General features: G+C 39.0%; 1 protein-coding gene across 1 annotated transcript in view; it reads left to right on the forward strand.

The window, feature by feature from the left end:
- The first annotated feature begins 10,742 nt into the window (after positions 1 to 10,742).
- Positions 10,743 to 11,836, forward strand: part of smarca2 (SWI/SNF related BAF chromatin remodeling complex subunit ATPase 2) — a 53,953-nt gene continuing 52,859 nt past the window's right edge. The window contains exon 1 of the mRNA XM_005730646.1: positions 10,743 to 10,897. The gene's annotated coding sequence lies outside the window, so the exon portion shown is untranslated. The remainder of the gene's footprint in view (positions 10,898 to 11,836) is intronic.

The following is an 11,836-nucleotide window of genomic DNA, read 5'->3' on the forward strand; positions in this document are numbered from 1 at the left end:
ATATGTTTGTCACATTGAAATGTTTCAGATCATTAAACAAGTTTAAATATTAGACAAAGATATAACAGGTAAACACAAGATGCAGTTTCTAAATGAGGGAGTTTATTAAGGGGAAGAAAATCCAAACCAACGTGTCTCTGTGTGAAAAAGCGATCGCCCCCTGAACCGTGTTTGACTTAACCCAACATCTGCAATCAAACGTCCCTGAGTTTGTGTCTATGTGTCGGCCTGCCAGTCTGTCACATAGACACAAACTCACATTCACTATTATGGGTAATTTAGAATCACCAGTTAGCCTAACTCTAATAACTGCGGGAGGAAACCAGAGAGATCCCACAGCAAACTAAGCAGACTGGGGATTTGAACCCAGGACCTTCTTGCTGTGAGGCAACAGCACTAACCACCACACCACCAGGATGTCAGTCCAGGGTTAGCAAAAGTAAGCTATGATTACAAGGCTTGATGCAGAATTTTCTGCATGCTTTTGTCCTTGGCAGGTCAAACCACAATAAATAGTGAGAGTGTACAGGTGGTGTGTGTGTAGTTGTCTGCCTGTTTACATTTCTCGTGTGATACTGTGAATTTCTCGAGTCCAGGAAACTAACCACTCTTACTAGATTGTATCATCTCAACAAGAACAAACTCAGTTGTTGAATTTCATACAGATCCTACATGATTTAATTACGTTCATAGAAACATGAAATTATTTTGTTCAAGTTACAAGTTAGACTTTTGTAAATGTGACAACAACCCAATTTCCTTGTTTTGAGTGCAGGACCAGGAAACTTTGTATAACTTTTCTGCCTTGGTCAATGACATCACAGCTGCATTTTGTATTTACTGGGTTATTTTTGTCTAATATTAAATGTGTTTGATGATGTGAAACAAGTAACAAGTGTAAGTGTGACAAATATGCAAAACACCAGGAAGTCAGGAACGGGGCAACGCTTTTTCACACGGTGATATACAACATTTCCCTAATGTTCAAAGCACACGGCAACAGTGGGGAGGAAAAACTCCCTTTGAAGACAAAAAGCACCTTCAATAGGACCAGACTGTGACTCAACAGGAAGGAACATATAAACTATGCAGCCTCATGAACACAAAGTGAGAGACCACAGAGAGGAAAGAGCACCAGTTATGGGGGGGGGTGCTGTGTTAATGCCATAAATAAATAAAGCTTGTAATAAGTGTAATAATAATAATAACAAAGAAATTATTTACAAAATGAGAAAATGTTTAAAATAAAGTAAAAATGCTAAACCAGGATCTCCACAAACACATACACACTGAGTCACACCTTTGTGCGCTCATTGTAAACTTTCTATCCCACTGGGACAGACTGGTCTTTGCTAAAGTAAAGAAAAAAGGTCAGTAATAATAATAATAACTTTGTATAATGTCTGTTAAGAAATCCAAGGACCAAAGAGTATAACTAAACAAAAGGATGGAGGTTAAGAGTCCTGTGATGAGACATAACGAGGCTTCAAAAGTAGGCAGTGCAGACGTTTGGACGGATCTAAAGAAATCACAAATCAAAAGCCTTCAGATAGAAAGAAGAGCACAACAACACCGTGATCTTAAATCTTACAGCTGACCTGATAATTTAATATGTAGTTTTTACTAGAGTAACTTTGCCTCATCCAAAGTTCAACACAGTCATTTATCTGCCTTTGTGCTGCCAACATTTGTTTGCTGTCTGCAACAAGCCTGTTTAAGCCCCTTTCTCCTCCCTTTAGACAAAGGTTCTTCTCATTGGCTGCCCCTTGCAAACACAAGGTGTGATTTATATTTTCAGAGCCGGAGCTGTGGGCCCGAGATCATCATATCAGAGGAATCTATGCTCCTGACAATAGTGTTTAAGCTGTGTGACGTCTTATTCTTGATGGTACAGAAGTGGAAAGAATAACCAAACAATCAGACATCGTTTAGACTTCATACATTTAGCGCAGGTTTCTGCAGCACTAGTATTGTAGGAATAAAAAAGGATTTTATTTAGAATATTCACACTAACCTGTGTGAGTGAAAACAAACAGAGCACGTCATTCCTCAGAGGAACCACAAAACAAACACATATGTCTTCCTGAACGCCCGACAGACACATTCCTCCACAAATGCAGACAGACATGTTGCACCCTTCTTTACACCGCAGCACCGCTCAGCCCGTCTGTGCATGTGGTTAAGATGAAGTGGTCTTAACAGCTCGCAGATGCTTGCCGTGCGCTGATGGTGGGCAGGTATTCAGGGCTGACTTCATTCACTGTGACAAGTTTAAAACACATGCTGGCTTTGTAGCTTCAGCTACAACTTGAAAGGCCTGGAAACACATTTGGGTAAAATGAGCCAAACTAACCATTCTGCCCCGTTTCATCCGTTTCATCCAATTGCAGCTCGTGGTGAAAGAAGAGGACACAACTCAATTACAGGTGCCATTAACAGGCGTGGATCAGGAGCTGTTTCTGGTCTATTTGGACTTTAAAACGTTACAGGAAACGTTTTTTATTTATGTTTTTTTAACTAAATTTTGTGGATTATATTCCTGCATTTCCCCTACAGCTTTCCTGGTTTTCCTATGCAACTGTATACTTTTAGGGTCAGAGTGAATTGTCAGGATAATGATTGTTTTTTTCAGCTGGGTGCAAAAAGAAAAGCAGTGAGATGCTGTCCTACAGACCTTACGTCAGTGAGGACACTTAAATGAACATTTTGGGTTTTAAACCTATGTCTGCCATGTTTATTGTGCTGTTCTCAACCCTTGATCATCTGCTTTTATCTTCCACAGGCTTCAGGCTAACGTTCCTTTGCAGTAACACCCTTGAAATCCAGGTAGGGACAGATCTTTCCAGGAAGTGCAAGTGACAGGAAGTGTTTAAACTGTCAGGGCTCAAACTTTCCAGTTACTTATAGTCCTTCATTTCTTTTATTTTTTAGAATGAGCCAATAATACTATTTCATACAGCAGCATTTCCAGATGCAGAGCTGTTTGTTTTTTATTGAAAACACTCGGGTGAAGATGCATGATTAGAAAGTACTGGTCCGTCCTCAGAGTGCATTTTCAGGTTTCATTTGGAGGATTCAATTATGCAGAAGCGCCGAGTAAAGTTGACGTTTCAACAGTTGCCCGTGCGCTGACTGATTAGACATCAACATCTGTGCTCGTGTGTAATCTGTCCAAAGATATTAGCAGGGTTATCATCGTGCTGCTGCTTTGTCCGGCCCAGGCCACCAGATGTCTGGCAGGCTGTAATATTAAACAGCGTGCTTTAACAATGAATGGCAGAGCACCTGCAACAAAGGCAACTACAAAGGGGCTTCCTCTGACAGCGTTTCCTCTCTTCTCAGCCTCCTGCATGGCCCCTGCACCATCTTGGAAAAAGATCTCAGGGCCATTGCTCCGGACCAGACGCCGGTCCCCTGAGAGCACTCAAAGGCAGCTCTCACAAATTGAGCACCGACAGGCAGAAGCTGAGGTTGCGGTGAAGGAGGAGGGCACGGTCACCTGCACGTAAATCTCTCCAAGTTCCCCTTTCATGAGACCCGCTCGAAGAGAGCAACAACAAACATGGTCAGAGGGTCGGGGATAAAGCACAGACCTGCAGCTGGACACGTTTAGGAAAATTATTTACAACAGATAATATTAGGCCGAGCTGGACACCCCTGATATCCGAGTCAGTCGCTGAACACCTGCGTTTTCCAGCAGTCTGCGAACATCCACTGTACGTGAAATTTTAAAACCAATGAGGAAGGATGGAAAACAGATGCAGGTCAAATATTCGTAACCTGACACGGTCACATGGCTGCGATGATGAGAGCGACCTGATGATTGGAGAAGTGTGGATGCAACTTTAAATCAGAACAACTGAAAGTAGGCGACGTCCTTTTTTTTTTTTTTTTTGCCTGTCCCATTTGGTTCTTTAGTCGTCAGAATTGTTGTCTGAAGACCAACAAGGAGACCCAATGGATTTACTTTGCCAAATGGATCATCGTGGCATTGCCGTATTGGTCCATTTGATCGACCTTTGTTTTTATTATTTATTTTATTTTCAGTTGATAAAGACGGGACAGACATGAGTGAGGGATAGGAAAGGGAGAAAGAAAGAGGAAGGAAAGGAAAAACAGAAGGGGAGAGGGACAGTGAGAAAGGGGGGGAGAAAAAAATAAAAATCTCCTGGATCACCTGTTGAGAGAAGAATAGAAAACAAGCAAAAAAAACAACAAAAAACCCCAAAGCAACATACTAAACACAACACCATCGCATTAATCTAGCGTAGTGTAAACAGCAGTAAATACTAAATATTCAATGTTGTTGTGCAGCACGCAGGACAGATGTGCTTCGAAGTAGCAGCCAAGAAAGGTGTAATTTGGGTCTACGAGCAGTGAACACCCGTGTGCAGTAGGCGACGTCCAATAAGCATAGGTTGTACAAAAGGAGATGTTTGTTCCTATATGCAAAATACGCATTTATATATTATATATAAGCTTATTGTATTCAAGAAATATTTCATTATGCTGAAAAAATACAACACATCTTTGCAGAGTTGATTTTGTGCGGTTGTGTCTTAAAAACACACAAACTCACCAAAATCAGAAGATCATCGTTCCATGGAAAAATAATGTGATCAGCACATGAAGACAGTTAAGTTCTTGTCGCGATGATAATGTGACAAAACTACAACAGCAACACAGCTGAGCATAACTTAATGATGACCGACGTCCTAAACACACTCAACCTGTCACAAATGCACAGACATGCCAATAATAAGTCCACCAATGTGCCGTGAACGTGTGGGCTCTCAACGTTAAACATAAAACAACACGACGCCTAATTAGCTGATGTTCTTTAATGTCACCTGAGAACTTCTTCATTTGTGCACCAGCCAATTAGAGTCCAGGGATCGAGACACTGTTTTTCCTGTCATGTGATGACGCTTGTGTCTGCCTACTGAGCATGTGCAGTTGCTGCATGTCCCTGACTTCTCTCTGAAACTGCTCAAACACACATTGCAGTCAACAGGCCCTTATTTCACTACGCAGCCAAAGCTTTGCTGGTATTTAGTTTATTATATACATTCAAAGTTATATCAGTGCTTTATGTTTATGTTTTTTTAAATATCAAACATTGTATATAATGTTTATATGTCAACTAGATGTTTAGCTCATTGGTAACTTCTAAACCTGCTTTACTGTCAAATAAACCTGTAAAAGATGGATGCAGCGTCCACGTCTGAAAAGTGAGGACAGCGTGGAAGAGCCACAAAGATGCATTTTTGTTAATGCCCAGCAGGAGGTAAAGAGACCTCCAGTCCAATAGAAGTCTATGGGCAGTGACCCTCAACCCTGACCTGTGAACTCTGAGTTTTTAGGCTCAGTCACACATTTTAATTCATACTGAAAAAGAAAAAAGAACTTTTCAAATGTTGGTGCCAGTGAGTGTGCAGCATCACCTCTGACCCCCCTCACACTTATTACTTATTATGATGCTGATGGGTAGTTACGCCCATCTTCATATGTCACTGCAGTGGTAACACCTGGGAGAGCAGCCACACTGATCACTGTGTTCGGTTTGAATCAGTTTGTTTTTTCTCTTTGCTTTTGAGAAATGAAGAATCTTGAAACCAAAAAAGGCAAATGACATCAGACTGAACAGGCAGTCAACAAGATCTCAACAAGGTCTGGGAATCAGTTCACAGTGTGTTATCCTCTGGCTTAACAGTGTCTTCTAAATAATAAATGAACGTGGTTACAACTAGAAATAAAAAGTCAAAAATGAATAAGAGATAAAAGGAAATAACAGGATTTAAGTAAAAAGAGAAAACTTAAGAACTTCCAGCTGCTAATATCAATAATAATTTGTATGTACTGTAATACAAAGAACAAGCAGTGACACATGTAATGTGAACTGTATCACACTAAACAAGCACATTTACTGGTATCTACTCATAACAAACATGGCCGCTTTATTATTTCAGTGCTGCCTGTCTGTGCTGTTCAAACAGCCATTCCATCATCCAGCTCAGAAATAAATCAAGTACACCACAATGTAAGCATTGGTTATTCAAATGGGACTCTCAGATAACACAGAGAAAAAGCAAACAGCTCGCTGCCAAATGTGGCTCATGTAAAACTAATTATAACACAGGCTTTGTTTGCACCTGTGCAGACGCAGTGTGTGCACAAGCCTCTGATTCTGTTAGCCGCTGATGTGACGGCCAACAGGAAATTAGTACTAATAACTTTAATACTTTAATAACTTACTTCTGTCTTTGTTACTTTGCTGTCTACTTTCTAATTCTGGAGACATTAATAATAGCTTTGATTGAAACCTATTATTAATTTGTTTATTTGTTAAGATATTTCATAAAATATATGTGTGTGTGTGTGTGTGTGTGTGTGTGTGTGTGTGTGTGTGTGTGTGTGTTCTGCATTTAAGGTCATATATTTTGTGGTTTATATGGATTCTTTATTGTTTCACCGTATCGTCTTTGCTGTCTTCAGGTTGGGATCTGCTTGGATTAGAGCCACCATACACGGCGTCTTTTATCTGCATATTATTTTAAGCACATTTGTCATCTTGCGTATAGACGTTTTATGTGGAATTAAAAAAATAATTGCTCGCATTTGCAATCCAAATTATTTTTCCTTTCATTTGGAATTTTCACTGAGGCCAATAACGTCCTTTGTAAGGCCATGGGAATCAGTTTTATATTTTATATCAGGGGTTGCTGACGGAAAGAGACGTCTCTAAGTATTTCTGGTGTATATGAGCCTCGTAGAGCTGTGCAGGCTTTGTCTGTACAGATGAGTCAGATTAAAAGCAGCCCACATTTAAATGAAAATAAAATAAATGAGTGAATGAGCAACACTGGAAAGGGTTTGCTGACTATATATTTTTACAAGATAAATTTAAAATATAGTTGCCAGGCAAACATCTAATATTAAAATGTTTTAACCATTAATTAATCAACTATTGAACTGATTTTATTCCACTATTATTAAGTCAGCCAGTAAGTAAAATGTATAAAATAAGAGATAAAAATAAAACATATAACAATGTAAAGCAATAGAATAAAACAACAAATTAAATTAAATGAAAAACCTGTATGTATAAAAATGTCCTCAGCTGGTTTCAGTGGAGTCTGCACGACGTGAAGACAGTGGGAGTGAATTCCAGCCTTGCTTCTCTCCCTGAAAGCCCGATCCCCACTAATTTTGAACCGAGTAAATGTGGCCAGCAGCAGCAGCCTCGTACCTGAAGACCTGATGTTTGAGTATGTCAGAGATAAACTGGGGCCGAGACCATGAAGGGCCCAAAAAATTCAAACTAAAATTTTCTGGCAACCAATGAAGAGAAGCCAAAACTCGAGTATATGCGATTTTCTGTTGGCGCCAGTTTAAAGTTCTGCAGTCTGAAGACCAACCAAAGCTCATTTATTAAAACACAAAAAGATAACAATAATAATCTTTCAGAATAATCAGAAACTGTATTTTATGCTGATTGGTACCAGAAACAGAAGCACCTTTCAAACCTAATTATTTACTATCAAAAATGACTAAAAGTGTTTTCTAATTGCTGCTGGAAATATTTGGTATTTAAAAAGTAAAACTCTCACATGTGGTATTCTTTATTCAGTCCCATTCGGCCTTTAAAGAGACTAATAAAGCAAAATAGGATATTTCAAAGAAGAGAAAATTGAAGAGCCCTTCTTTGCATTTCTACTTGAATGTTCTTTTGTTTGACCCTTTATTTAAAAACCTTTAGACTTTGAATAAATTGTCATGCCAGTGATTCCCTGAAGCCTTTTACGGAGGGTTTCAAGGTGAATGGAAGCCACAACCACTAGTCCTTTTACTGACAAATGACTGCGGCCAAGCCCTTTCCTGGCTCGGTGAATTTGAAGGGGGTGGTGGCTTTCACCACAAACTTAATTAGGTTTGTTTATTTGGGTAAGATTTACATTCAGGAACCCTGTGCACATCCTTTATAAGGACACGTAAGAAAGGGCAGAATTGTTAAGGAGGGGAAGTTAGGACAAAATGTCGTGAGCAGCTTTGTTTATCGATCTGTGGGGTGCAGGCCATTCAAATGATGGCTGGTCAGGCCTTTGAATACCTTTGAAGGTCATCAGAGTGTCACTGCTCGTGCACAGAAAGTTCACATCAAATAAAACTATTTTTTCAAAAGACTGAAATTTGAAAAATAATCATTAAATATTTGATTTTTATTGCAAATCCTGTTGATTACATTTGAAAATAACCGTAAAACAGACGAGTTTTGTGCATATTTGTAGGATCTGGTGGATCTTATTTTTTATCTACTGTAAAAAATGAGAAATATAAACTTTCTAATGTGAAGCACATGCACATTTCTTCCTGTCAGCAGAAGACGGCCAAAAGGTTTTGGGTGTGTTTAAAAAAAAAAAAGCCAACAGGGCGTTAAAATAATTGACTTCCCTGAGTGGTTCTGAAAGCCTGACAGCACCAGTTTGTAGAAAGAGTCAGCCTGGAAGTGATCCCAAGGAAATATTCTGAATATATTACCATGCTGAAATAGGCTGTAATCGTTATTGATCGTTATTTTAATTCATTTGGATAAAATACACTTCATGTAAATGCTGACAAATTATGAACTGTACTATGCAGAAAAGAGTAATACTCTGAGTTTAAATAAACGATGTTCAGTAAAAACAGCTTTATCTTTTCATAATGAAAACAAAACACAGTTTCTGATATCAATAGGATGCAAATGGAGCTTTGCTTTGCTGTGCATTATTTGCATGGCTTGCCTTTAAACTCTGCTATCGTCAGACTTGCTAAGTTGGTAAATGTAAACGTGTGCTGCAGTACTCAATCACTCTGGATTTGGCGTGTTTGTTTAGAGCCCAGGCGTGCGGTTCTTCACAGGTGCTTGTGTCAAAGCAGGAGGCCGGCTCGCTGAGGCATCCGCTGGTCAGTGTCTCCATCTAGTGTTGACTCCACAGACTGCATGCAGGAGCGCTTTCTTTAAACTGCTTTAATGTTACCACAGCAACAGTGTGCAAACACTGTGCTAAGATGTAGTCAGACTGTGACTGACAGCTGACAGCGACATGATCTCTCATATATTGTGGAGTTTTTAGCTCAGGATATAAAGTCCGCAGAGGCAATGTTGTTGTGATTTGACACTATGTAAATAAAAATGAACTGCAGAAGTTTTTTTTAAAAAATAAACTACAAAAAGTAACTAACAACATAAAGAGTTCTATGAGATGAAATGTGCAACATCTGCATGTTGTTAGATTTGATTTAATCACTTAATTGATATATTTTAAAGAAGACGATGCTTCAAGGAGAGGAGAGCTGTGCTGACTCAGTGCAGCAGTTTTGTCTGATTGTGGAAAGACAAACACACATATGTACAAGTGCCACAAGATGATGTATGCTGAGACGTTTAATCTCAGTTTAGGTTTAACAATGTCAACTTACTGTTTATTGGCTTTTATGCTTTTTCCATATTTTGCACTTTTAATATACCAGCTACGCCTCACAGATCCCCTAAAAGTGTGTTATTTGTTATTTGCTATCAGGAGAATTTTTATGTTCTGTTGTATGAATGTAAATGATATCTGCATGAAAAGAGGTTGCTTGTTTATATCTTCATTAATGTAGATGTGTATTTATGGATTTATGGAGGAAGAATAGCCAAGGCTAAGACTGATAGCATATTTACATTAAATACAAGCAGCTAGAATACAAAGCAAAAAAGCATAATCACACTTAAAGGTTACTGATGATACAGCAGAGAGGAGCCTCACCATGACATGGAGTGTTCAGCATAACATTTGCATATTTGTGTTGACCTTTGAAATTGAATTACTTAAGATTATAATATGATTTATTATTATTAATGGAATTTATGCTGTGCCCCTCTACAGACACCCCTCTGCATCCCTTTCTTCACATTTAAACTATAATCTACTCACACTCATATAGTACCTTTATAGTCTTACTGACCACTTTTAGACTACGAGTCAAATTCTAACCATATATTCATGTAGCACTATACAATTAAAGTATTTTATCTGCTACTATCCACATGGTGATTAAATGAAGGACTCTTATTGGTATTTTACTGTGAAATACTGACAGTAAGAAAAAACTACTCATTTATTAGGATCCTTTCAGACAGTTTCCTTTAAAAGACAATTGAATGACCCACCACTGGCCCAAAGCTCACCATCCCACGGATTCTACGTTGGATCAGGCCTTGTGTCCATAAAGTTTGCTTCTGCATGCTTTTGAAGCTTCGTGTATTAAATGTTAAATATGAATAAAACTTGAATTAAAACTTGAAACAATAAAAAAGTGAGCTTGTATTTTCCTGCTGTAGTAACTAAGAACATATAAAGGCATACATACGTTACATACATACATATTATACACACAGTGCAGTGCATATATGTACAGTCTGTATAACTAATTGCTAATTACTCTGATGTTAAACACAATTATAAAAGCAAAGTATTAGTTTTTAAGTATTCATTTCTAAAGGCAGGGAGAAGAGCACTGACAGATGGACAGCATCAAATACGTTATTACAACACAAACCATGTTTGTAATAAACTTTTACATGAGCGGGATATTCGTCCAGGCTGCTGCTCTCAAAGTTACAGCACTGGTCACAGAGCGGGCACACGCCCAGAAACAACACTGCAAGAGTGACAGCGATTCAGCCTATCACCGTTTACGGTAGGTGGGACTTCCGGTGACATTGACAAATCAGTAATGGCGACACAAGAACAACTTAAACATGACAGCAAAACAACACCGAGGGGGAGTGAACTTATGGACAGCAGTCATATTTTGAAGAAATATTATAAAAATTTCATCTAATTATCTGCAATTTCAATCCAGCGAAAAGGTAAAACGACTAACGGTGGTTCGGTTTTGATGAATACTGAGGTGTAACTACTGTTAGGAACTGCTAACTGTCCAAACTTTCTAACACGGACGCAGTTCGCTACATGGAAACCAGAGCCAGCTAACGGGCTATGCTAGCTGACGTTAGCAGATGGCTAAGTTACCCAACGATCGAGCAAAGCGGCAGCGAAAAAACGGCCGAATTTAGGGCTTTTGTGAAACCGCGTGTCTATAAACGCGATACACAAGTTAAATTGTGCGTCTTTAAATGTTAACTAGGTCATGTCAGGTGCTCGACTTTCATCTTAACTTTGATTTTGTCTGCATATCCGTTATGGCCACCAGTTTTTTGGGGAAGCCATGATCCAATCAGAGTGGGCTCTACAGTTGATCGAGCTAACGTTACTGTAACTGTACAGGGACGGTCGGAAAACAGGCCAGCTGGTCCTCCAACAGCGTTTATCTACGTGGCGCTGATTGTTATGCATGTTTTTTGTTTTTCTTATAGGTGTTTATGACATCGCTGTGTTTTCTAACGGTGCAGATACGTTTTGCAGTCACTATGCAGCTCTATAAGTCAATCATGCTATGGCTGTTGAGACCCTGGAAATTTCTGCTTACACTTGTAAGCAGAACATAACGTCAGACACACGTCAGCTAATTCTTTCTATATAAAAGAATCCTTTCACGCAGCCTCGGGTTTTATTATTCTGTGTGCAGGAGAGCTTTGCCTTTAACCCTTGTGCCCTCAAATTTTGCACCCCTTTCCACACCTTCGTGGACAAAAATGTCCACGCACAAAATCTGCCATAAAATACAGCAATAATTTTTCTGCGTGTTCTCATAAATCACCAACTTTAACCTTTTTCAAAATGAGCAAGCGTTAAATGATTTTCAGAATTTTAACCCTTTAAATCCCGGTTTAAACATTTGAACCAAT

Source organism: Pundamilia nyererei, unplaced genomic scaffold (genome assembly GCF_000239375.1).
Source record: "Pundamilia nyererei isolate P.nyererei 1_Seehausen unplaced genomic scaffold, PunNye1.0 scaffold00038, whole genome shotgun sequence".
Taxonomy (NCBI): Eukaryota; Metazoa; Chordata; class Actinopteri; order Cichliformes; family Cichlidae; genus Pundamilia; species Pundamilia nyererei.